Source organism: Salvelinus sp. IW2-2015, linkage group LG2 (assembly GCF_002910315.2).
Source record: "Salvelinus sp. IW2-2015 linkage group LG2, ASM291031v2, whole genome shotgun sequence".
NCBI lineage: Eukaryota > Metazoa > Chordata > Actinopteri > Salmoniformes > Salmonidae > Salvelinus > Salvelinus sp. IW2-2015.
Window position 1 is genome coordinate 22,470,003 of NC_036839.1, and position 26,952 is coordinate 22,496,954.

The 26,952-nt window shown below is 44.1% G+C and overlaps 1 pseudogene; it reads left to right on the forward strand.

Moving 5' to 3' along the window:
- LOC111977005 (diacylglycerol kinase beta-like) overlaps positions 1 to 26,952 on the forward strand; it is a 159,324-nt pseudogene that overhangs the window by 32,436 nt on the left and 99,936 nt on the right.

The following is a 26,952-nucleotide window of genomic DNA, read 5'->3' on the forward strand; positions in this document are numbered from 1 at the left end:
TAGGTCTTTCTAGTCATCCCTCCTCTCTGGGCCTTTCAAATCAGCTTATGCTTTACAATACCTAGAAGTAATAAAAATAAAAATAAATCTAATTCCCTCAGAATTTACACAGTATTCTCTCTCATTATTGTTCTGTCAGTCTACGCTAGAGGTCTACCTAACTAGTGTACTAAATCTCTCTTGTAATTTCCCTCTCCTCCTTCTGCCAATCAAGTCATTCCATGCCACAGTACTGTGAAATATTGTAGTTTTACCTAGAATTTCATCTTTACAACTTCTAGGAAGAGAATGCATCAGAAAAGCTCTCATAGAATTGGATCAGTTGCAAATCACAGTGTGTGTCTATTCAGTATTCTTGCACATGTTGCATGCACGTGTGTAAATGTGTATGTGAACGTGAATGTGTGTGTCTGCGTTTGTGCATCTGTATACGCATGTGTGCGTGTGTGCGTGCGTGCGTGCGTGCGTGCGTGCGTGCGTGCATGCGTGCGTGTGTGTGAGTTTGTGTTAGTACATATCTGGTTGACGAGATTCAACTTTGATCTCTCCACACCAACCCCAGGAGTCCAATCTACACCTCTGTGATGAGCTCCCATGGCTAACATCATCACCTAACTCTCACTGAGGGTAGGGCAGCTATCATCACACAACCTTGGCCTCAGTTATAGGTCCTCTCCCCGGTCCTCTCCCCGATCCTTCCCCTGTGTTGCTGTTTCTCCTTCTGTTGCATTTACACCAAGTGTCAAATTCATTCCACGGTGGGCTGAGTGCCTGTGGGTTTTCTTTCCCCTCTTGATTGATACATTTGATTGATAAATGAAGGTCACAAATTGGTAAGGAGCTCCCCTCACCTGGTTGTCTAGGTCTTAAATAAAAGGAAAAGMCAAAAACCTGCAGACACTCGGCCATCCGTGGAATGAGTTTGACACCCCTGATTTACAGCTTACAGATGTTTGATGCTTGAATCTTTCTCCCCACCCACCTCCCTGTCCATAAACGGGTACATTTTGTGTGAGTGTGTGTGCGCAAACAAGTGCGCATTTGTGTGTGTGCATGTGTGAGTGTGTGTGTCTATGAACTGGTAAACTGCTGTGCATTTTCCACCTGGCTGCATCCCTGTGAGGATGTCCACCCAGAGAGATGTATTGATTTCTCCTCCACAGAGCAGAGCTGGCTCCATTTAGGAGTGCCACTTTTTAACTCTGCGTACTGTATGTGGTTTTTGTTTATCCAGTTTATCCAGGACGGGATAAACAACAGGGGTATAACCTTTATGTTTGTATTCTATGTATGTACTCTGTGTTCTTAAATGGTGAAAGATGGTTTGATAAAAGCTAAGCTGCACATTCTCTCTATCTCTCCCCCCCCCAATCTATCTAGGTCATTATAGGTCATTGGTGAAGCAGACCTGCTAAGGGACCCTGTGTGGACTGACTGTGGGCTGTGGACATATCACTTCCTACCAGAGAGGAGGGGAACAGCTTGAGTCTGACGTCAGAGAGCGGGAAAGACCTAGAGACCTGCCTCTAGCTGGACCTCCATATCACATACTGCCCGTCCTTATCCCCCTTCCCCCACCCCACCATCTCTGGCATCTGTTTCTACCACCACCTCCACTCACTGGGAAGGATTTGGGATGACAGTTAACCTCCTCAGCTCTACCTCACTCCTCCTCACCACCCAGGGATAACCAGCACTAGAACCTCTGTACCCTGAGAGGCACACTACCACCCTCCCTCACCTCCCCCCAGCTGGCATCATGATGGGAGATGGAGTTGGGAACTGGGTGTGTCTGAGTCCGTCTGAGTTTGGTCAGCTGCAGCAGTACAGCGAGTGTGAGTACTAGCAATACCTGTTATGCCCATAGGTAAATTGAGCTAAAATTAACCTGCCAATACCTTTGTCAGACCTGGGTCAAATACTGCACATTCAAACACTGATCTTGAGTTAATTTTCGCCAAAAGTGCAAACTAAATCAATGCATTTGACCCAGGTCGGATACCTGTGATACCCCTAGGTAACCAGCATGAGAGTCAATTGCCAGGTTGTGCAAGGAGTAAGGATGGAAATTTGAAATAATTTCACTATTCGAATAATATCCTGATTTTTGGGGGGGATATCCGGATAGTCGAAATACATGTGTTTWAAAAAAAAAGTTGTTTATAATGCGGTACTTGCATGCTGCTGAGGCTGCGCAACTCGGGGGAGAGTGGCTTGCTGCTGTTGCAGCGGGGCTGGGGAGGCAGAGGTTTGGGATATTTCGTTGCACTCCCCGTTCTTGTCTACAGCAACTCCATTCAGACTAAACATCAGCCTACCTGTCAGTTGCTCGTTGTAGCCTACTCCTTCTCATTTTTTTTTTTTTATTTTACCTTTATTTAACTAGGCAAGTCAGTTAAGAACAAATTCTTATTTTCAATGATGGCCTTCGAACAGGGGCGGCAGGTATCCTAGTGGTTAGAGCGTTGGACTAGTAACCGGAAAGTTGCAAAATCAAATCCCTGAGCTGACAAGTTAAAAATACCCACTGTTCCTACACCATCATTAAAAATAAGTTAAAAAAAGGGTAAAATAAACAGGAACATTTAGCTAACTTCATTCTGTCGTTTTAATTCCAATTTGCATTGATTAGAGTGGAGTCTCTGACTGCAGTGCCACTTTGATTGGCTGACAATAACAACAACTTGCACGAGTGAAACCTGTGTGGGCTGCACTGTCTTTTTATGGGGCGAACGTCATAAAAACTACATTCAAAAGTGTGTTTCATCAAATTAAGAATTTGAAATGTCATGTTATATCATTGTGTGTAGCAATGTCACATGGATCATTTTATTGAATTTAGACAAATTATACTCTCGCAAGTAATCAAATAGTAACATCCGTTCGGATATTTGAATATTCGAATAACCATGGCTATTCCGAGTAAGGAGAGGCCAAAGCAATGCACCTCCCCCTTCGAAGCCGAACTTCCTACCCATCATTTGCCTAGGTGGTATAACATAGGCTGTTGTTTTTCTTTGTGCTTGAAGTTAAGTGATTCATGCAGACTAGTATTTCCCCCCCCCCCCCAATTGACTATTTCTAGCATTACACTAATTTGCTTGTTTTTTCCTCTATTGAGGTGACTCATCCGTATCAGTAGCCTTCCCACCACAGACATTTGCTAGTCAAAAGAGAATCCATCACTAGTCTGGCTTTCCCTGTAATAGATTAGGTTTCATTTTTCACTTCCTTACAACCTATTGAGCCGATACAAAGCCACACAACAACTAAATAGATTGTGGTGTCTGAGAGAAACCTAGTTTTTCTATCTGAGGATTCCTATATGCATAGACCTACTGTACCTAAGAACACAGTGCTTATATTCCCTGGACATATGCAGTACATCTGTTGTCTAGGGATATACTCAAGTGTTGAGTGAGCTTGTCATTGAAACAGAAATTGATTAAATACAAAGTCTAACAAATAAACGGTTCTGTGTTAGATTACAGCACCTGTAGTAAGGACAAATTGCTATTGGGTATCTTGACAGCCACAGCTAACAATACTACTCCTGGCTCTTTCTTTTTCATTCTCTCTATCCAGAAACACTTGTTTGTTTTGGTTTATTTTATTTTATGTAATTTGGCTCAGTAACATAGGCCTATATGGCGGTCCAGATGAGCTGGAAGTAAGCGGTACTGTATGCGACTCCATATGTGTCCATGGTGAACAGTCAATCTCTACAGCCAACTAAACCACTTAAGTGGTACTGTACACTCCTGCGTTGAAACAGGTGAAAGGTATACACTCAGTAGGTGCGTTTGTGTGGATGCTAAATATCACCCAGTATTCATTCACTGGCGTATCACTGGGCCACTCAAGGACATTCAGAGACATGTTCAGAAGCCACTCATATGTTGTCTTGGCTGTGTGCTTAGGGTCGTTTTACTGTTGGAAGGTGAACCTTCGCCCCAGTCTGAGGTCCTGAGCGCTCTGGAGCAGGTTTTCATCAAGGATCTCTCTGTGCTTTGCTCAAGTCATCTTTGCCTCGATCCTGACTAGTCTCCCAGTCCCTGCCGCTGAAAAACATCCTCACAGCATGATGCTGCCACCACCATGCTTCACCGTAGGGATGGTGCCAGGTTTCCTCCAGACGTGAAGTTTGACATTCAGGCCAAATAGTTCATTCTTGGTTTCATCAGACCAGAGAATCTTGTTTCTCATGGTCTGAGAGTCTTTAGGTGCCTTTTGGCAAACTCCAAGTGGGCTGTCATGTGCCTTTTACTGAGGAGTGGCTTCCGTCTGGCCAAAGGTGGTTGTCCTTCTGGAAGGTTCTCCCATCTCCACAGAGTACCTCTAGAGCTCTGTCAGAGTGACCATCGGGTTCTTAGTCACCTCCCTGACCAAGGCCCTTCTCCCAAAATTACTCAGTTTGGTCGGGCGGCCAGCTCTAGGAAGAGTCTTGGTGGTTCCAAACTTCTTCCATTTAAGGTTGATGGAGGTTATTGTGTTCTGGGGACCTTCAATGCTGCAGAATTTTTTTTGTACCCTTCCCCAGATCTGTGCCTAGATGCAATCCTGTCTCGGTGCTATACGGACAATTCCTTCGACCTTGTGGCTTGGTTTTTGCTCTGACATGCACTGTCAACTGTGGGACCTTATATAGGGTGTGTTCGTAAATTCACTCTGGAGTGCCAAAGAACTTTCAGAATGTGCTCTGGGCATTCGTAAATTCATAGAGTTGTTAGATTGTCTGTTTGTAAATTCAGAGTGTTTTGCTCTCGGAGTGTTTAGAGCGCACACTGGATGCTCTGGCCAAGGAGTAGGGTTGATCCGAGCATTCTGACCTCACAACGGCAGTGAAGCACCCAAGCTAACTGGCTAGTTAGCTAGCTTGCTAGCTACTTCCAAACATAAATAAGAGAACACCTTACTCTGACCATTTTACTTGCCTTAACATAGCTGGTTAGGCTGTTTTCATGTTATCCAGAGCGTTGGTGACCGCAAAAATTGAATTAAGCTTTTTTGCCGATGTTTACTGACACCGGCCATACAACGGGTGTTGAGCGTTCGTAAATGTATCAGTTATTCTGCGCTCTTGCACACTCATGTCCAATCAATTGAAGTTACCACAGGTGGACTCCAATCAAGTTGTAGAAACATCTCAAGGATGATGAATGGAAACAGGATGCACCTGAGCTCAATTTTGAGTCTCATGGCAAAGGGGCTGAATACTTATGTAAATAAGGTATTTCTGTTTTTTGTTTTAATACATTTCTAACAAATTCTAAAAACAGTTTTTTCTTTGTCATTACGAGGTAATATGTGTAGATTGATGAGGATTTTTCTCTATATACTCCATTTTAGATTAAGGCTGTAACGTAAGAAAATGTGGAAAAAGCGTGACCAATAGCTAGAAGGTTAACCGGTCACGGTTTTGATGCTGCTGTGCTAATGAGAGGAGGATATTTAATATCTATTTACGCTGGGTTGTTAATGGGCCCTCAGTCACATGTACTGTAGCACCTAGACCCCTGGTGATGGAGATGTGTCTGGGACCTGCTGTCAGGGACCACAATGCTGGTGGGTGGGTGGGTAGATGGGTGGGTGGATGGCAGTGTCTGTGTCTGTTATACTGTACAGCAGATTGGAGTTAATAATATACTTGTTTTTCTTTCAAATACTTTTAGTGTTTTATTGAGCCTGCCTTGAGTGACCCGGTAGGTGGGATTTGCACTTCTGGGACTATTCCATTTGTTCCATTGTGCGAGACAAGCTCAGTCAAGAACATATGAAGTATTTGAAAGAATGCAAATACTATTTGAACCCAGGTCTGGTGTGTTGGATGGATGACCGTGTCTGTGTTCGTGTTACTATATACATGACAGGTGTCTGGTGTGTCTGTTTCCAATATGGGTTAATAAAGGAGAGATAATGTGTGAGGTGAAAGGTTAGTGTCCATTACAAAGCCACATGTCAGTTCAATGAGCCCAGCTGCACTACACTGAAACGCTTGCTTCGTCCCAAATGGCACCCTTTTCCCCCACAGTAGTCTAGCGTAAAGTACTGCACTATATTGAGAATAGGTTGCAGTTTGAGATGCAACCGCTCTTTTACTCAGTGGTCTGGTCTTATCTTCCCCTTGCGTTACATACTAATTGGCTCAGTGCTGTTTTTCTCTTCTATAAAGAATTAATAAAGGAAATGAAGTTGAAGGCAAAGGAATGCTGATGACGTACGATGCTGATTTACTGTTAACCTTCTAGCTATTGGCTGTGATTCTTCAGTCCCCACTGCATTTAGCCTACTGGCTTCTGTTCTGCTGTGATTCAATGAGAGTCTGCCTTACATTTACATCAAAATGTTGGTCATTCAGTAGATGCTCTTATCCAGAGTTGAAGTGACAACAAACAAAACAGATGAAACTAGCGACAGCTACAGTCTAGTTAGCTGTCTGATCTGGTTAATGGATGCTGTTATGTTAAATAGACTAGACATACTGTAGCATATGTTGTCTCAGTTCATGATCTATTGTTAGCTGATTCAGCGAGCAAATACTCTATGATTGCTCAGATCAGAGATTTGCCTGGGTGCGTGTACCTGTGCTTTGCATACATTCATACCTGCATGCATGTGTGGGAGTGTGTGCATGTGAGCATAGATGTGTTTGAGCAATTTAGTGAATGAGAATKCCTTCTCCAGGGCCGGCCCTAGCCACTAAGCGACATAAGCGACCGCTTAGGGCAGGGTTTACCAAACTCGGTCCTGCACCCCCCGGGTCCACATTTTGTTTTTACCCAAGGACTACACAGCTGATTCAAATAACCAACTCATCATCAAGCTTTGATTATCTGAATCAGCTGTCTAGTGCTAGGGCAAAAAAACTAAACAGAATTTAGTTTTTTAAGTGCAATTTCTAAATTTGGTTGTACAACAAGTTTTTCTCCTGTTACGTCAGTCACTTTTTTTCCCCAAGATGGCGTAGCAGTCGGACGTGTGTTTCTTGTCCCGCGTACATATAGTCGTTTCCTCATTTTTTTTGTCTATACTTAGTATATATTTTAATCTCACTTTCCATCTACGAACTGAATATACTTTCCTGCAACCCTCCTCACCCAATGTGGTATGCATCTGCTATTTTTATACTTTAGAATCGGAACCTCCATCAGAAGCTAGCCAGCTAACTAGCTAGTAGTCAGTTAGCCCTGCGGTCTTCACCGTTAACTCTGACACCAGCCAGCTTCAGCTCGGTCAATACCTGCCAGTCTGCACAGCGCGATATAAACCCAGAGCATATCAGACTGCTTTTTCTCTACCTCATCACCGGATTCCTGCCGCAAGCCTTGGTCCTTTACACCGGATCATCGCAGCTACCTAGCTGCATTCGAGTGGCTACTGCTGGCTAACGCCTCTGTCCCGAAGCAAGCAACAGTTAGCCTTGAGCTAGCCTATGACTAGGCCCATCTCCCGGCTAGCCGACAAGGTCTATCAGAATAATTCTTGGGCTAGAATACCTCTTTTGCCAATTGGCCTGGAACCTTTATACACGGAGCCTGATCCATCACGACTGGTCTGCCGACATAATCATCCGAGGTGGTGTCAACAGGCTCTTCAGTTGCGACGTCGCCGAAGGCCCATCTGCTAGCCCTGGCCCGCTAGCTGTCTGAATTGCTGTGTCTTCAGCTCGCCTAGCGTAGTAGCGACTACTGAGATGGCCGCCTCGCTTCGCGTTCCTTGGAAAATATGCARTATTTTGTTTTTTTATGTGTTATTTCTTACATCGGTACCCCAGGTAATCTTAGGTTTCATTACATACAGTCGGGAGGAACTACTGAATATACGATTAACGTCAACTCACCATCGTTATAACCAGGAATATGACTTTCCCGAAACGGATCCAGTGTTTTGCCTTCCACCCAATACAATGGATCTGATCCCAGCCGGGGACCCTATGCGACGCCGTAAAAGGGGCAAACGTAGCGGTCTCTTGGTCAGGCTTCGGAGACGGGCACATCGCGCTCCACTCCCTAGCATACTACTCGCCAATGTCCAGTCTCTTGACAATAAGGTTGATGAAATCCGAGCACGGGTAACATTCCAGAGAGACATCAGGGATTGCAACGTGCTCTGCTTCACGGAAACATGGCTAACTCAAGAGACGCTAACGGAGTCGGTGCAGCCAGCTGGTTTCTTCACGCATCGCGCCGACAGAAACATACATCTTTCTGGTAAGAAGAGGGGCGGGGGGTATGCCTTATGATTAACAAGACGTGTGTTGATCATCATAACAACACACAGGAACTCAAGTCATTCTGTTCACCTGATCTAGAACTCCTCACAATCAAAGTCGACCGCATTATCTACCAAGGGAATCTCTTCGATCATAATCACAGCCGTATATATTCCCCCCCAAGGCAGACACATCGATGCCCTGAAACGAACTTTATCTGACTCTTTGTAAACTGGAAACCACACACCCTGAGGCTGCATTCATCGTAGCTGGGGATTTTAACAAGGCTAATCTAAAAACAAAAACTCCCTAAAATTCTATCAGCATATCGATTGTGCTACCAGGGCTGGTAAAACCCTGGATCATTGTTATACTAACTTCCGCGACGCATATAAGGCCCTCCCCGCCCTCCTTTCGGAATAGCTGACCACGACTCCATTTGTTGATTCCAGCCTACAAACAGAAAATAAAACAACAAGCTCCCGCGCTCAGGTCTGTTCAACGCTGGTCCGACCAATCTGATTCCACGCTTCAAGACTGCTTCGATCACGCGGATTGGAATATGTTCCGCATTGCGTCCAACAACAACATGGACGAATATGCTGATTCGGTGAGCGAGTTCATTAGGAAGTGCATCGACGATTGTCGTACCCACAGCAACGATTAAAACATTCCAAACCAGAAACCATGGATTGACGGCAGCATCGCGTGAAACTGAAAGCGCGAACCACTGCTTTTAACCAGGGCAAGGTGACCGGAACATGACCGAATACAAACAGTGTAGCTATTCTCTCCGCAAGGCAATCAAACAGGCTAAGTCCCAGTACAGAGACAAAATAGAGTCGCAATCAACAGCTCAACACAAGAGGTATGTGGCAGGGTCTACAGTCTATCACGGATTACAAAAAGAAAACCAGCCCCGTCGCGGACCAGGATGTCTTGCTCCCAGACAGGCTAAATAACTTTTTTGCCCGCTTTGAGGACAATACAGTGCCACTGACACGGCCCGCTACACAAAACCTGCGGGCTCTCCTTCACTGCAGCCGAGGTGAGTAAAACATTTAAACGTGTTAACCCTCGCAAGGCTGCAGGCCCAGACGGCATTCCCAGCCGCGTCCTCAGAGCATGCGCAGACCAGCTGGCTGGTGTGTTTTACGGACATATTCAATCAATCCTTATCCCAGTCTGCTGTCCCACATGCTTCAAGAGGGCCACCATTGTTCCTGTTCCCAAGAAAGCTAAGGTAACTGAGCTAAACGACTACCGCCCCGTAGCACTCACTTCCGTCATCATGAAGTGCTTTGAAGACTAGTCAAGGACCAATTCACCTCCACCCTACCGGACACCCTAGACCCACTCCAATTTGCTTACCGACCCAATAGGTCCCCAGACGACGCAATCGCAACCACACTGCACACTGCCCTAACCCATCTGGACAAGAGGAATACCTATGTGAGAATGCTGTTCATCGATTACAGCTCAGCATTTAACACCATAGTACCCTCCAAACTCGTCATCAAGCTCGAGACCCTGGGTCTCGACCCCGCCCTGTGCAACTGGGTCCGGACTTCCTGACGGGCCGCCCCCAGGTGGTGAGGGTAGGTAACAACATCTCCACCCCGCTGATCCTCAACACTGGGGCCCCACAAGGTGCGTTCTGAGCCCTCTCCTGTACTCCCTGTTCACCCACGACTGCGTGGCCATGCACGCCTCCAACTCAATCATCAAGTTTGCGGATGACACTACAGTGGTAGGCTTGATTACCAACAACGACGAGACGGCCTACAGGGAGGAGGTGAGGGCCCTCGGAGTGTGGTGTCAGGAAATAACCTCACACTCAACGTCAACAAACAAAGGAGAGATGATGTGGACTCAGGAAACAGCAGAGGGAGCACCCCCCTATCCACATCGACGGGTCAGTAGTGGAGAAGGTGGAAAGTTTTAAGTTCCTCGTGTACACATCACGGACAAACTGAATTGGTCCACCCACACAGACAGCGTTGTGAAGAAGGCGCAGCAGCGCCTCTTCAACCTCAGGAGGCTGAAGAAATTCGGCTTGTCACCAAAAGCACTCACAAACTTCTACAGATGCACAATCGAGAGCATCCTGTCGGGCTGTATCACCGCCTGGTACGGCAACTGGCTCCGCCCACAACCGTAAGGCTCTCCAGAGGGTAGTGAGGTCTGCCAGAACGCATCACCGGGGCAAACTACCTGCCCTCCAGGACACCTACACCACCCGATGTCACAGGAAGGCCATAAAGATCATCAAGGACAACAACCACCCAAGCCACTGCCTGTTCACCCCGCTATCATCCAGAAGGCCGAGGTCAGTACAGGTGCATCAAAGCAGGGACGAGAGACTGAAAAACAGCTTCTATCTCAAGCGCCATCAGACTGTTAAACAGCCACCACTAACATTTAGCGGCCGCTTGCCAACATACTGACTCAACTCCAGCCACTTTAAAAAATGGGAATTGAGGAAATTATGTAAAAAATGTACCACTACCACTTTAAACAATGCCACTTAATATAATGTTTACATACCCTACATTACCCATCTCATATGTATATGTATATACTGTACTCTATATCATCTACTGCATCTTGCCATCTTTATGTAATACATGTACCACTAGCCACTTTAAACTATGCCACTTTATGTTTACATAACCTACAGTACTCATCTCATATGTAATACCGTACTCTATTACCATCTACTGCATCTTGCCTATGCCGTTCTGTACCATCACTCATTCATATATCTTATGTACATATTCTTTATCCCTTTACACTTGTGTGTATAAGGTAGTAGTTGTGGAATTGTTAGGTTAGATTACTTGTTGTTATTACTGCATTGTCGGAACTAGAAGCACAAGCATTTCGCTACACTCGCATTAACATCTGCTAACCATGTGTATGTGACTAATAAAATTTGATTTGATTTGATTTGATTTGAACGGCTCCCTGACTAACCTATTGCTGCTCATTGGACCCTATGATCACTTGGCTAATGTCAATATGCCTTGTCTATTGCTGTTTTGGTTAGTTATTATTGTCTTATTTCACCGTAGAGCACCCAACCCTACCCGACATGCCCTTTTGTACCACCCCCACACACATGCAGTAACCTCACCTGGCTTAACTGGTGCCTCTAGAGACAAAACCTCTCATCGTCTCTCAATTAGGTTTTACTCCTCTGTACTCACATCCTACCATACCCTTGTCTGTACATTATGCCTTGACTCTATTCTTCCATGCCAAGAATTCTGCTTCTTTTACTCTCTGTTCCAAACGCACTAGATGACCAGTTCTTATAGCCTTTAACCGTACCCTTATCCTACTCCTCCTCTGTTCCTCTGGTGATGTAGAGGTTAACCCAGGCCCTGCAGCCCCCAGCACCACTCCCATTCCCCAGGTGCTCAGATTTGTTGACGTCTGTAACCGTAAAAGCCTTGGTTTCATGCATGTTAACATCAGAAGCCTCCTCCCTAAGTTTACTTTATTCACTGCTTTAGCACACTCCGCCAACCCTGATGTCCTAGCCATGTCGGAATCCTGGTTTAGGAAGTCCACCAAAAATTCTGACATTTCCATCCCCAACAACAATATCTTCCGACAAGATAGAACTGCCAAAGGGGGCGGAATTGAAATCTACTGCAGAGATAGCCTGCAGAGTTCTGTCTTACTATCCAGGTCTGTGCCCAAACAATTCGAGCTTATACTTTTAAAGATCCACCTTTCCAGAAACAAGTCTCTTGCCGCTTGTTATAGACCCCCCTCAGCCCCTAGCTGTGCCCTGGACACCATTTGTGAATTGATCGCCCCCCATCTATCTTCATAGTTCGTACTGTTAGGTGACCTAAACTGGGATATGCTTAACACCCCGGCCATTCTACAATCTAAGCTAGATGCCCTCAATCTCACACAAATTATCAAGGAACCAACCAGGTACAACCCTAAATCCGTAACCATGGGCACCCTCTTAGATATCATCCTGACCAACTTGCCCTCTAAATACACCTCTACTGTCTTCCACCAGGATCTCAGCGATCACTGCCTCATTGCCTGCATCCGTAATGCGTCCGCGGTCAAACGACCACCCCTTATCACTGTCAAATGCTCCCTAAAACACTTCAGCGAGCAGGCCTTACTAATCGACCTGGCCCAGGTATCCTGGAAGGATATTGACCTCATCCCATCAGTAGAGGATGCCTGGTTGCTCTTTAAAAGTGCTTTCCTTACCATCTTAAATAAGCATGCCCCATAAAAAAAAATAGAACTAAGAACAGATATAGCCCTTGGTTCACCCCAGACTTGACTGCCCTTGACAAGCACAAAAACAGCCTGTGGTGTTCTGCATTAGCATCGAATAGCCCCCGTGATATGCAACTTTTCAGGGAAGTCAGGAACCAATATACACAGTCAGTTAGGAAAGCTACGGCTAGCTTTTCAAACAGAAATTTGCATCCTGTAGCACAAACTCCAAAAAGTTCCGGGACACTGTAAAGTCCATGGAGAATAAGAGCACCTCCTCCCAGCTGCCCACTGCCCTGAGGCTAGGAAACACTGTCACCACCGATAAATCTACGAAAATCGATAATTTCAATAAGCATTTTTTTACGGCTGGCCATGCTTTCCACCTGGCTACCAATACCCCGGCCAACAGCTCTGCACCCCCTGCAGAAACTTGCCCATGCCCCCCCCCGCTTCTCCTTCACCCAAATCCAGACAGCTGATGTTCTGAAAGAGCTGCAAAATCTGGATCCCCTACAAATCAGCTGGGCTAGACAATCTGGACGCTCTTTTTTAAAATTATCCGCTGAAATTGTTGCAACCCCTATTAATAGCCTGTTCAACCTATCTTTTCGTATCGTGTGAGATCCCCAAAGAATGGAAAGCTGCTGCGGACATCCCCCTCTTCAAAGGGGGAGACTCTAGACCCAAACTGTTACAGACCTATATCCATCCTGCCCTGCCTTTCTAAAATCTTCGAAAGCCAAGTTAACAAACAGATCACCGACCATTTCTAATCCCACCGTATCTTCTCCACTATGCAATCTGGTTTCCGAGCTGGTCATGGGTGCTCCTCAGCCACGCTCAAGGTCCTAAACGATATCATAACCGCCATCGATAAAAGACAGTACTGTGCAGCCGTCTTCATCGACCTGGCCAAGGCATTCGACTCTGTCAATCATCGCATTCTTATCGGCAGACTCAATAGCCTTGGTTTCTCAAATGACTGCCTCGCCTGGTTCACCAACTGCTTCTCAGATAGAGTTCAGTGTGTCAAATCGGAGGGCCTGTTCTCCGGACCTTTGGCAGTCTCTATGGGGGTGCCACAGGGTTCAATTCTCAGGCCGACTCGTTTCTCTGTATATCAATGATGTCGCTCTTGCTGCTGGTGATTCTCTGATCCACCTCTACGCAGACAACACCATTCTGTATACATCTGGCCCTTCTTTGGACACTGTTTAAACAAGCTTCAATGCCATACAACACTCCTTCCGTGGCCTCTAACTGCTTTTAAATGCTAGTAAAACTAAATGCATGCTCTTCAACCGATTGCTGCCCGCATCCGCCCGCCCGACTAGCATCACTACTCTGGACGGTTCTGACTTAGAATATGTGGACAACTACAAATACCTAGGTGTCTGRTTAGACTGTAAACTCTCCTTCAAGACTCATATTATGCATCTCCAATCCAAAATTTAATCTAGAATCAGCTTCCTATTTCGCAACCAAAGCCTCCTTCACTCATGCTGCCAAACATACCTTGTAAAACTGACTATCCTACCGATCCTTGACTTTGGCGATGTCATTTACAAAATAGCCTCCAACACGCTACTCAGCAAATTGGATGCAGTCTATCACAGTGCCATCTGTTTTGTCACCAAAGCCCAATATACTACCCACCACTGCGACCTGTACGCTCTCGTTGGCTGGCCCTCGCTACATATTCGTCGCCAAACCCACCCAACGTTTGATTTCATCTGATTTTAACTTTCTGTCAACTTAATTAAAAACATGTTTTCCCATTTTAATGCCAAATAAAATAACAGGTATGACCTTAACAGGGTTGATGATTTAATCTTAAATCAGCCATAAATAGCCTTGTGACACGAAAAATGGAAGATTGTTTTGTGCAACAGGGAGGGGCAATTGAATGCAAGCTTAATTGTTGAATTTTTTTATTGTTAAAACATTTCTAGCCTGTCTATCTATGGGTAATAGGGTTGATGTGTTATGCTCCACTCACTCAGTTTCCCACAACAAAACACCAGAAAATTGCCAAAAAGAGTAGAACCACACTATGATTTGACTATTAGATGATCAATGTTTATTTGTTTAATAGTTAATTAAAAGTTTCACCTTATTAAAATGAGAGTTCAGTTCACATAACAGGGTTGACCTTAATGACCTTATACAGAATAAATCATCATTTTCAGAAATTACTGTGAAAGCAACAAAAATAACTAGGGCTCTACAATGATGGTGAAAACTTGGGGAAATGTTGGGGTTAATGGGGTTGAAATATTACTGGAAGTCTCAGGGGATGCACAGAGGAACATGTCAAAATGCTGAATTTTTGCACTTTAGGAAGTCTTTACCATATTACAAATCGGATTTATTGAATAATCCATGTGGTCTATATTAATTAAAGGTCTCTTCATTAAATTGGCAGGCTTTTAAAATTCAATATTTGATGCACAATTTTGCATTACTTAAAATATCGTAAGGACACAAAGGGCACTCATTTTGTGGACCCAGCTATCTAAACCTCTAGTTATCATGGTTGAATTACCAACCGGGTACGCAGGGCACGTGCCCAGGGCCCCCATTGATTTTGTTTGTCACTCTCACTCAGATATCATATTAACATGGCATAAGTCATGGCAAAATGTGTAGAATTGCAGGGAATTAGCTTGAAAGCTGCAAAAATGTCTCTCAATCTTATGACAAATGTGTAGAATTGCAGGAAATTATCTGTAAAACTGCACATTTTCTCTCCACCCAATGGCAAAATGTGAAGAATTGCAGGAAATGAACTCCAAAAAGTCCCTTAAGGCTCACAAAAGGCTAGGGGGGGGCTAGGCTAAAAAACAGGAGATAACAACATTAGCAGTAGAAAAGTCAAGGATTACAAAGACGATTATTGTGACAAAACGCAGAGACAAACAACACCATGTTGGGTGTTACTTCAGTCTGAAGAGCTACATGTTCAATGTTGTTTTTCGTAGGGCTCTGGTCTTCTCAGCATGCTTCCCAGTTTGTGCACATTATATGATGACATTTTGTGGCGTATATGTTCATTTTGGTCTTCACAAGGTTTTTTTGGGTTGTTTGTGCACCCCAAAAAAAATCTCGAGACAAGCTGAAGTTCGGTAGACGAAGTCTACACCCCTTCGTCAGTGATTGGTCAACTGTAGGGGTGACGCGAGTTTCTTCTTCTCCCGAAAACTCGGTGTGGATTCAACATGGCAAACGACAACAACTTCGAGCATCGCTTGGCCGAGGAGATAGAGAAGTGAGCAAGCCAGAAAGCAACATGCCGTGTTCACCAGAGGAAGAGGTATGTTGTAGTATTTTCTATTGTAGTTGAAGAAAAGAGTAGCAATGTTTGCTAACAATAGCTAGCCAGCTGGCCAGCAATGTTACTTGGCTGGTTAGATAGCCTAGCAGCATACTCTTGCAGAGAAAGCAAGCCAACCAGCTAAACTAAAGGTCTTTAACTTTTTGATCAAACATAATTTTGTCAGAGAAAGAAAAGCATAAGCTTGCCACATTGGTAACACCGAAGTCAAAGTCCTATTCAACCCTGCTCAAACGTTTGCAACATAATAGTCTTTCTCGGTTAATTATATGTTTTTCATTGATCGTTTTGGATATGTGTACTAAATAGCCCTCTGCTTTTACATTTTCAAGGTACAAACACCAGGGAATGGAGACCGCCACAGGTTTTGTTCTCTGCGCCCAAGCACTGCCTGTTCACTGGCCCTCTGCACTGACTGGTCATCGGCCCCAAGCCCATCTCCCGCACTGAGCTGCAGAATGGGAAACCATGCAGGACCTGGGAAGCTCTATCCTGAGCCCACCTCCAAGACCTACTCCACTGGCTTTCTCCTCACCAATGCCATAGAGCAGAAGTAGCAGGGGTGTGAGAAGGGAGAAAAGAGCTGCAGCCTCAGCCCTTGACACATCTCTCTCAAAAGCATTGCAAATGATTGAAGACAGATCTCAAGGTCTGGATAACGTCATGCACCGAGCCACCAGACTCTCCTCCTTTACTCTAATCCCCTTTTCTCTCTTCTATTGTCCTCTCTCCTCCTCTCCTCACCATGCACATTCCTCTCCACAGACACCCCCCCCCTCTCTTCTCATCCTCTCCACAGGGCCCTGGCACATATAGTTCATCCATGAAATCAGCTATCACCAGCTGCATGAGTTTGGGCATGACCTTCAAGAAGAGGACATGGACCGAACAACTGGGACCACAGTGAAATTAACAACTTGTTCTGTTGTTGTTCAGACAACTCAGGAGTCAGACACTAGACACTTTCATTTTATTGTAAACAACAAAAGTGTTGTATATATCTGTTTTTCAGACACATTTGTACTATTGTTCAGGAATATTTGTATCTACACTCTGACACTAATTATATTTCATTGACACCTGTTATTTACATGTATGTTCTTAGCAGAGACTTTTGAATTGTGGTTTACTTTGAGACCATATGCATAATAAAGGTTTATTTTTGTGTGCAGAAATAGCTGTTTCTTCATCTAAATACAAGATGTTTCAATGCATTCTATTTGAACATCCAGTGCTGAGAAGAGCTGTGTGCCACAGACTTTACAGGCTTTGTTCTACTTGTGTGACGCGGTTCAATCTAAATGAATGGACACAGACATCATAGAATCACGTTAAATTGTATTAACAAGATTTAAACTTTACATTTTAGCTCAAAGTTCAAGAAATAAGAACTGTGAGTGTGCATCCATCAATGTGTGTGTGTGTGTGTGTGTGAGCAGTACAAACAAAGGCCTATTCTGCGTGATTGGCTGGCCTTGGGATGAGTTGTCCTCTCCTAACCATGTCTTCCTGCCATGGCACATGTCCAGATGGGGAGAGGAAGTCCCTTAGCTTGTTTCTTGTTTGACTTGCAAGCCGTGTCGCCCTGGAATGAGAGTCTCCCTGGCTCTTGGAGATTGTTGTCCCCTGCCACAACCCTCCTCCACTCTCTAGGTTGGTAATTGCCAGAAGGGAGTGGCGTGTCAGCAAAAGCGGGAGGCATGTATTGTGAACCAAACGAGTGTGCTCGCATACTCCCTTAACAGACCTTGGAAACAAGAAAAAAGCAGCAATAGTACTGTTTGTCCATCTTGAGATGCCGTAACCAGTATGCACCTCAAAATAGTCCGAATTAATCTAAGATAACTCAAGAAATTTGCCATTAATTTTGACGTAAGATGTTTGGTGCAGTATTTCTCAAGTCAAAAAATGTGCATGTAAATGATCCCTACTGTTGGCCAATCACCGATGAAGGGGTGTAGACTTCAGCTTGCCTCGAGAAAATCTTCACAAAATGTCGTCATAACATATGCATGACCTGTTCCGAACATTTTTGGATGGGAAGCATGTGGACGCCGTTAAGTCAACTCACCTGGTTAGATAAATAAGGGTTTAACACTGCATTCCCTGGATCCCTGCCTTGCCTCAGTATGACGTAACTGGTGTTGGGAGGAGGACAGGTTATCTCTGGGTCTGTTGGGGGAAGCCTCCTGTAGCGTCTTTCAGCCCTGAGAGAGATTAGCATCTCTGGGTGTAAATCACCATTACCCATGGTCGGTAGGAACACACTTGGTCATACCCTGGTCCCTGTGACTCACACCCTGCCTGGTCAGTCAGTCTCCTCAGATCACCCAACACCTCGTTGGCCTTTGTTTTAGAGAGAGGAGAGAGCGGGTCCAGCCTCACTCCACAAAGATGATTTACTTAGATAAAGTATGCTATGTTTTTTCCAAATCTAAACTACTCAGCTCACCTAACACGAACTGGACTGCTGCATATTAGAGAGAAAGTGTGAGGCATGCAAACCATAGATCTAATTCTATACCCAACTCCAGAGATTATTCCGTATATTTTAAGGTATTTTGTACTAGAGAGAATAGAGAGAGAGTGGAGTGATTATCCAATCTATTATATTTCTGTGGTCTATATTTCTTGAATCTGAGATTATTTAATGTGCTATTTCTTGTATTAGAAAGAGAAGAGAGAGTGGGGTATCCAGTCTAACTCCACAGAGATGATATATTCAGATAATGTTTGCTCTGAGGGTTTTTTGTATTCCAAAGAAATTTCCTGGCTTAATTGGTCTATTTGTTTAATTAATTAGCTAAACKTATTTTCACCTCTGTGAAATATTTGCCTCATGATCTACCCGGATGTTCCTCTCAGATACAGCTAGCGCCCAAAAGACAATCATCACATCCAGCAGCCCTTTCCCCCTAAATGATACGCCTGGTGCCAAAATGACTAAATTATGAGGTTTATAAAGCCTCTCTCATCCCTGTCTCATTCTCAGATTCCACCAAGAAGCTCAAGGATGTTCTGGAGGAGTTTCACGGTGAAGGAGTCCTCTCCAAGTACAATCCTGAGCAGGTACAGTACGTCACTGCCTCAACCCTTCCCTCCCTCCCACCTATCCTCTCTTCTCCTCTTTTCTCCACTCATCTCCTTTTTCCCTTCATTTCCTTCCTCTCCCTTCCTCTCCTCACTGTCATTCTTATCCTTCTCCTCTCTACCCTCTTTTCCTCTCCTCCCCTCCTCTCTTTTCCTCCCCTTCCTGAGTGAGATCATCATTATTTATGTTAAGACCCTGGCAATCTCCTGACTCAGTCCCTGCTCCATCACTGATACGCTTAGTCATCCGCTGTGTTTAGACAGTAGTAAGGTGAGCAACACTTCCTCCCTCCCTCCCTCGCCCTCACCATCAACTTCCAACTGACGCCCTTTAACTTCGAAGTGACGACAGAGGGCCGACGAGTTATGGACGACAGGTGGCGCTGACATTTTTATTATGGTCTGTCTGAATGGGTCACCGCCCCACTCCCCCTATCCCCAACCCCTGCCTGGCCCACCCCCCCCCCCCCCCCCCCCCCGCCCTACTCCTCTCCCAGCCAGGGTGCATCCCTTCTTCCTCCTTATAACTCCAGCATTGTGATATGAGTAACAGCCTCACAGAGGCTGGTTGGCGCCATCAGAGCCCTGTTGGATTCAGACATCATGTGGCCTGTGGTGTGATCACCAAAGCCAGCAAGTTCAGGCGCCAGGCCGGTGGTATTTTATGCACTGTGTGGGAAGGAGCGAGGTGACTCTTCCCACTGGGAACAAACTGGTTGAATCAACATTGTTTTCAACATAATTTGTCAAAGTATTGTGACATGGGAATCTACGTGGAAAATACATTGGATTTGAAAAAAGTAATCAACATACTGTTGTTTTGAGGGTAAGATTTCAACCACAGGATTATGTCATCATGGTAAACAATTTTTAACATAGACAAACCTTGTATAAAATATGTTGAATTTATACCTTTGAAACAATGTCAGCTCTTCAACATAATATCCAATATGAGAAAAAAAACAATAGGCAGGGCAGCACCTCCTCCGGGAGAGTTGATCTATCTACAGCTATTAATTCAGTTTACCATCTAGGGTTTTAACCAAGCCCAGCCCTGCTTAGCTTTTCTATCTGTCACTGATTACTACCAATGTGCTATCATGAGAATGATTGCGTAGAAATCTCCACTTAATAGATTCACTGTTGCTATCGAAGTAGGTTCAGCAAAGCAAATGAAATGTAACCATACTACAGCAATCCTATATCATCAATGATGCTATTTAGGCCTATACAGCATTTGGGAAGTCATCAACAGCTATTGTTTAAATTCAGCCCAGGATTCAACTAAATAGACAATACATATAGCCCTAGGGTTTAAAGTTTTGGTTGACTTCAAATGGAATCTACAACTTAATAATAAATATGTTGGGATTTGAAGAAGTTGAAGAAGAGGATTTAAATCAAATCAAACTGTTTTTAAAGTGCATTTAAAGTTTGACTATATTTAGTTCTATTCTTTACCATAGATTTTTGGTTCAAATGGATAAGTGAATCCAACATATACATTATTAATTTCTAGACCAGCTGGAATTAAAGCCAGACTCAGTGGCACAGATGGAGCTATCCATGCAGAAGATACATCTCCTTCAAAAGTTGATATTTGGTAGCATTGACAACCAAACACAATTCAATACCACTTTTGCAATACGTTGACTAGCCTATTAACTTTTCCACAAGTTAACAAATTATATGTTGGACTCAGGTCTCCATCTCAACCAAAACTAAAAGTTAAACAACAGGATTAAGACAGTGGCTCAGGTGGAACTATCCAAGCAGTAGATACAGTGCATTCAGAAAGTATTTAGACCCCTGGAATTTAAGCAAATTTATAAAATACAACTAAAAACACTGAAATATCACATTTACATAAGTATTCACACCATTTACTCAGAACTTTATTGAAGCACCTTTGGCAGCGATTACAGCCTCAAGTCTTCTTGGGTATGACGCTACAAGCTTGACACACCTGTATTTGGGGATGTTCTCCCATTATTCTCTGCAGATCCTCAAGCACTGTCAGGTTGGATGGGGAGCATCACTGCACAGCTATTTTCAGGTCTCTTCAGAGATGTTAGATTGGGTTAAACTCTGGGCTCTGGCTGGGCCACTCAAGGACATTCAGGGACTTGTCCCAAAGCCACTCCTGTGTTGTCTTGGCTGTGTGCTTAGGGTCGTTGTCCTGTTGGAAGTTGAACCTTCACCCCAGTCTGTGATCCTGGGCGCTCTAGAGCAGGTTTTCATCAAGGATCTCTCTGTACTTTGCTCCGTTCATCTTTCCCTCAATCCTGACCAGTCTCCCAGTCCCTGCTGCTGAAAAACAGCATGATGCTGCCACCACCACAGTACACCGTAGGGATGGTGTCAGGTTTCCTCCAGATGTGAAACTTGGCATTCAGGCCAAAGAGTTCAATATTGGTTCCATCAGACCAGAGGATATTGTTTCTCATGGTCTGAGTCCTTTAGGAGCCTTTTGGCAAACTTCAAGCAGGCTTTCATGTGCCTTTTACTGAGGAGTGGCTTCCGTCTGGCCACTCTACCATAAAGGCCTGATTGGTGGAGTGCTGCAGGGATGGTTGTCCTTCTGGAAGGTTCTCCCATCTCCACAGAGGAACTTTGGAGCTCTGTCTCAGAGTGACCATCAGGTTCTTGGTCACCTCCCTGACCAAGGCCCTTCTCCCCCGATTGCTCAGTTTGGCAAGGCAGCCATTTCTTGGTGGATCCAAACTTCATCCATTTAAGGTTGATGGAGGCCACTGTGTTCTTGGGGACCTTCAATGCTGCAGACATTTTTGGTACCCTTCCCCAGATCTCGGCCTCGACACAATCCTGTCTCGGTGCTCTACGGACAATTCCTTCGACCTCATAGCTTGGTTTTTTGCTCTGACATGCACTGTCAACTGTGGGACCTTATATAGACAGGTGTGTGCCTTTCCAAATCAATTTCTGGCATGGAATAGCCTTCATATCTCAGAACAAGAATAGACTGATGAGTTTCAGAAGAAAGTTCTTTGTTTCTGGCCATTTTGAGCCTGTAATCGAACCCACAAATGCTGATGCTCCAGATACTCAACTAGTCTAAAGAAGGCCAGTTTTAATTGCTTCTTTAATCAGTTTTCAGCTGTGCAAACATAATTGCAAAAGGGTTTTCTAATGATCAATTAGCCTTTTAAATGATAAACTTGGATTAGCTAACACAACGTGCCATTGGAACACGGGAGTGATGGTAGCTGATAAATGGGCCTCTGTACGCCTATGTAGATATTCCATACAAAATCTGCCGTTTCCTGCTACAATAGTCATTTACAACATTAACAATGTCTACGCTGTATGTCTGATCAATTTGATGTTATTTTAATGGGCAATTTTTTTTGCTTTTCTTTCAAAAACAGGGACATTTCTAAGTGACCCCAAACTTTTGAACGGTTATGTATGTAAATAGGGTATTTCTGTTTAAAACCTGTTTTCACTTTGTCATTATGGATTATTGTGTGTAGATTGATGAGGGAAAAAATTGTTATATACATTTTAAAATAAGGCTGTAACGTAACAAAATGTGGAAAAGTGGGGTCTGATTACTTTCCGAATGCACTTTAAATGATGATATTTAGTCAACCAAACACAATTCAATACTACTTTTGTAAGACAGTAAATAGCCTAATGTCAAGGCTATCTTACAAACTAATGTAACAGTATTTACTGAACCTTAAAATGAGTAACACATCCATGGCCACATTTTGAGTTTATTGTAACAATACATGTCTTATGAAAGCGTGTATGTTCAGGGTCACAGGTCTGTGGAGATCTTCACAATTGCTATAATAATCTGCACAGAATCTCAAACGGCATTGATCACTTGCACCATGTACTTTAATGTAATCTCAACTAACTGCAATCCAGGTCATTTGGTTGTGCTATTAGATCAAGCACAGTGATAACACATTAAGTTGCTGTGTAAATAAACAAAAGATCTGACATCTTGTTCCCATTTTAACTTTGTTGTACTTTTAGATAGTTAAAAGCATAGTGATAACATATTGGGAATTAAACAAACTTGTGGCTGTCTTTTTGAGTGGGTGAAAATAGGTTTGAATCTCATTAATCAACGTATCTACCAAATATTACCCAGTTCTCCACGTTGAAATGACATGGTGTGCCCAGTGGGTTGTACTCGTGTCATCAATTAGTCGTGCTCTTGGTGACTCACCAATCCTCGCCTCTCCTGAAAGCTGCTCTAAACGCCAGTGACACACCATCAATGGCCTCGCCTCCCCCATCTCCGACCGCCTCAGACTGTATTTCTCCGTGATGGATGAGTGATAAGGCAGACAGGGGACTGTAAATTAAAGGGTGGATGGGTTTCCACACACACACACACACACACTTACTTCACAGCAGGCTCTGAAGGGCGGAATGTCAATCAGGTAGTCTACTTCATGACTGGGCCATTCAGTTGAGTTCATCTGGCTGTGAGACGGTCGTCCCTGAGGATGTACAGTGGCAAGAAAAAAAAAAGTATGTGATCAATTTGGAAATACCTGTGTCTCAGCATAAATTGGTCATACAATTTCATCTGATCTTCATCTAGGTCACAACAATAGAGAAAAAGTCTGCTTAAACTAATAACACACAAACAATGATACGTTTTCATGTCTTATTGAACACACCATGTAAACATTCACAGTGCAAGGTGGAAAAAGTATGTGAACCCTTAGATTTAATGACAGTTTGACCCTCCTTTAGCAGCAATAACCTAAACCAAACATTTTCTGTAGTTGCGGATCAGACTTGCACAACGGTCAGGAGGAATTTTGGACCATTCCTCTTTGCAAAACTGTTTCAATTCAGCAATATTCTTGGGATGTCTGGTGTGAACTGCTCTCTTGACGTCATGCCACAGCATCTCAATTGGGTTGAGGTCAGGACTCTGACTAGGCCACTCCAGAAGGCGTATTTTCTTCTGTTGAAGCCATTCTGTTGTTGATTTACTTCTGTGTTTTGTGTTGTTGTCCTGTTGCATCACCTAACTTCTGTTGCGCTTCAATTGGCGGACAGATAGCCTAACATTCTCCTGCAAAATGTCTTGATAAATTTGGGAAATAATTTTTCTGTCGATGATAGCAAGCTGTCCAGGCCCTGAGGCAGCAAAGTAGCCCCAATCCATGATGCTCCCTCCACCATACTTTACAGTTGGGATGAGGTTTTGATGTTGGTGTGCTGTGCCTTTTTTTCTCCACACATAGTGTTGTGTTCCTTCCAAACAACTCAACTGTAGTTTCATCTGTCCACAGAATATTTTGCCAGTAGCGCTGTGGAACATCCAGGTGCACTTTTGCAAACTTCAGACGTGCAGCAATGGTTATTTTAGACAGCAGTGGCTTCTTCTGTGGTGTCCTCCCACGAACACCATTCTTGTTCAGCGTTTTACGCATCGTTGACGCGTCAACAGAGATGTTAGCATGTTCCAGAGATTTCTGTAAATCTTTAGCTGACACTAGGATTCTTCTTAACCTCGTTGAGGATTCTGCGCTGTGCTCTTGCAGTGATCTCTGCAGGACGGCCACTCCTAGGGAAAGTAGCAACAATGCTGAACTTTCTCCATTTATAGACAATTTGTCTTACCATGGACTGATGAACATCAAGGCTTTTAGAGATACTTTTGTAACCCTTTCCAGCTTTATGCAAGTCAACAAGTCTTAATCTTATGTCTTCTGAGCTCTCTTTTGTTTGAGGCATGGTTCACATCAGGCAATGCTGCTTGTGAATAGCAAACTCAAATTTTGTGAGTGTTTTTTATAGGGCAAGGCAGCCCTAACCAACATCTCCAATCTCATCTCACTGATTGGACTCCAGGTTAGTTGACTCCTGACTCCAATTATCTTTTGGAGAAGTCATTAGCATAAGGGTTCACATACTTTTTCCAACCTACACTGTGAATGTTTAAATGATGTATTCAATAAAGACAAGAATTTTTTTKGTGTTATTAGTTTAAGCACACTGTTTGTCTATTGTTGTGACTTAGATGGAGATCAGATCAAATTTAATGACCAATTTATGCAGAAATCCAGGTAATTCCAAAGGGTTCACATACTTTTTCTTGCCAATGTATGTCACTTTAATGACGAGGACCCGAGGAGTGACAAGAACAAGTGTTCCGTTAATATGTACTGAGAGCACAGGCAGGGTGGAGAGACAGGGTTTGCTGTGCTGCCATAGTGTGGTGGTTTGACTTGTGCTCTGGTGATAGGTCTATACTTGAGTTTTTTATGCAACATTCTGCAGTTTTTACTTCTTTCTCATGGATTTCTTGGCTCAGATAGCATGGCGTCTCCTTATCCTTATCCTTACTCTTTACACCCATCATAACCTCTCTCTGTCAAGACTGCATGTGCCCTCCAATTTTAATCATAAATATATCCGAAGGGTGAGTATGATGACACACCTAGCTAGCGTGTGCACATTATTTTTTACCCTGTTTTTTTCTTTTTGCATGGCTTCCAGAATGGATTTGATTGATTTCTCGAGGCCATCAAAGGGAGATGGAGACACCTGGATGGAGACCTTCCAGAAATGCCTATCAAATCACTCTGGGTGTTCTTATTTCAGACAAGCTTGTCTGGCTTACGATATGTGACCTTATGGCTCCATCTTTTTTGTTTTTTTGGATACGTTTTTGGAACGTGTGTGCATGTTTGTGTGTGCATTGTTCTCAAAATCTGCTGTTACATGATGCAAAGTAAAGCTTCACCAAATGAGAGGAGAGGAGAGGAGAGGAGCTGTCTCTTATACACATCTAGATGTGTATAAGAGACAGAGATATGAGAAGAGAGGAGAGGAGAGGAGAGGAGAGGAGAGGAGAGGAGAGGAGAGGAGAGGAGAGGAGAGGAGAGGAGAGGAGAGGAGAGGAGAGGAGAGGAGAGGAGAGTGATATGAATGATGGTTCAGCGGGTCTGGCCTGCCAGCCCAGTGCTCTCTGTCTCTCTGTTTGGGTTAGATCAACAGCACAGAACCAAGGGAGGGACAGTATTACGCTGCACTGCTGTGAGGTCCGTCAATCATACAACACAGAGCTGTTATTAAGATATAATCAAATTCAGAATCACCTTTATTCACCAAGTACATTTACACATATCCAGAATTTGCCTTAGTGAGAAAGTGCTGCCAGCAATAGACAATATACAAACACAATAAAGACACATAGACATCATAAAGAATATACAATATTGGAACAGTAAACATAAAACATACAACTCTGGAGTATAGGCTGATTACAGTGGGAATATACAATTTACTGAGGGGATATACATTATATATATATAAACAAAGGTATGTGGACACCCCTTCAAATTAGTGGATTCTGTTGCTAGCAGGTGTTTAAAATCGAGCACACAGCCATGCAATCTTCATAGACAAACATTGGCCGTAGAATGGCCTTACTGAAGAGCTCAGTAACTTTCAACTTGGCACCGTCATAGGATGCCATCTTTCCAACAAGTCAGTTCGTCAAATTTCTGCCCTGCTAGAGCTGCCCCGGTAAACTGTAAGTGCTGTTATTGTGAAGTGGAAACATCTTGGAGCAACAACGGCTCAGCCATGAAGTGGTAGGCCACACAAGCTCACAGAACGGGACCGCCGAGTGCTGAAGCGTGTAGCTTCACTCTGTCCTCGGTTGCAACACTCACTTCCGAGTTCCAAACTGCCTGTGGAAGCAACGTCAACACAAGAACTGTTCGTCGGGTGCTTCATGAAATGTGTTTCCATGGCTGAGCATCCACATACAAGCCTAAGATCACCATGCGCAATGCCAAGCGTCGTCTGGAGTGGTGTGAAGCTCGCTGCCATTGGACTGTGGAGCAGTGGAAACGCATTCTCTGGAGTGATGAGTCACACTTCACCATCTGGCAGTTTGACGGACGAATCTGGGTTTGGCGGATGCCAGGAGCACGCTACCTGCGCGAATGCATAGTGCCAGCTTTAAAGTTTGGTGGAAGAGGAATAATGGTCTGGTTCTGTTTTTCATGGCTCGGGCTAGGCCCCTTAGTTCCAGTGAAGGGAAATC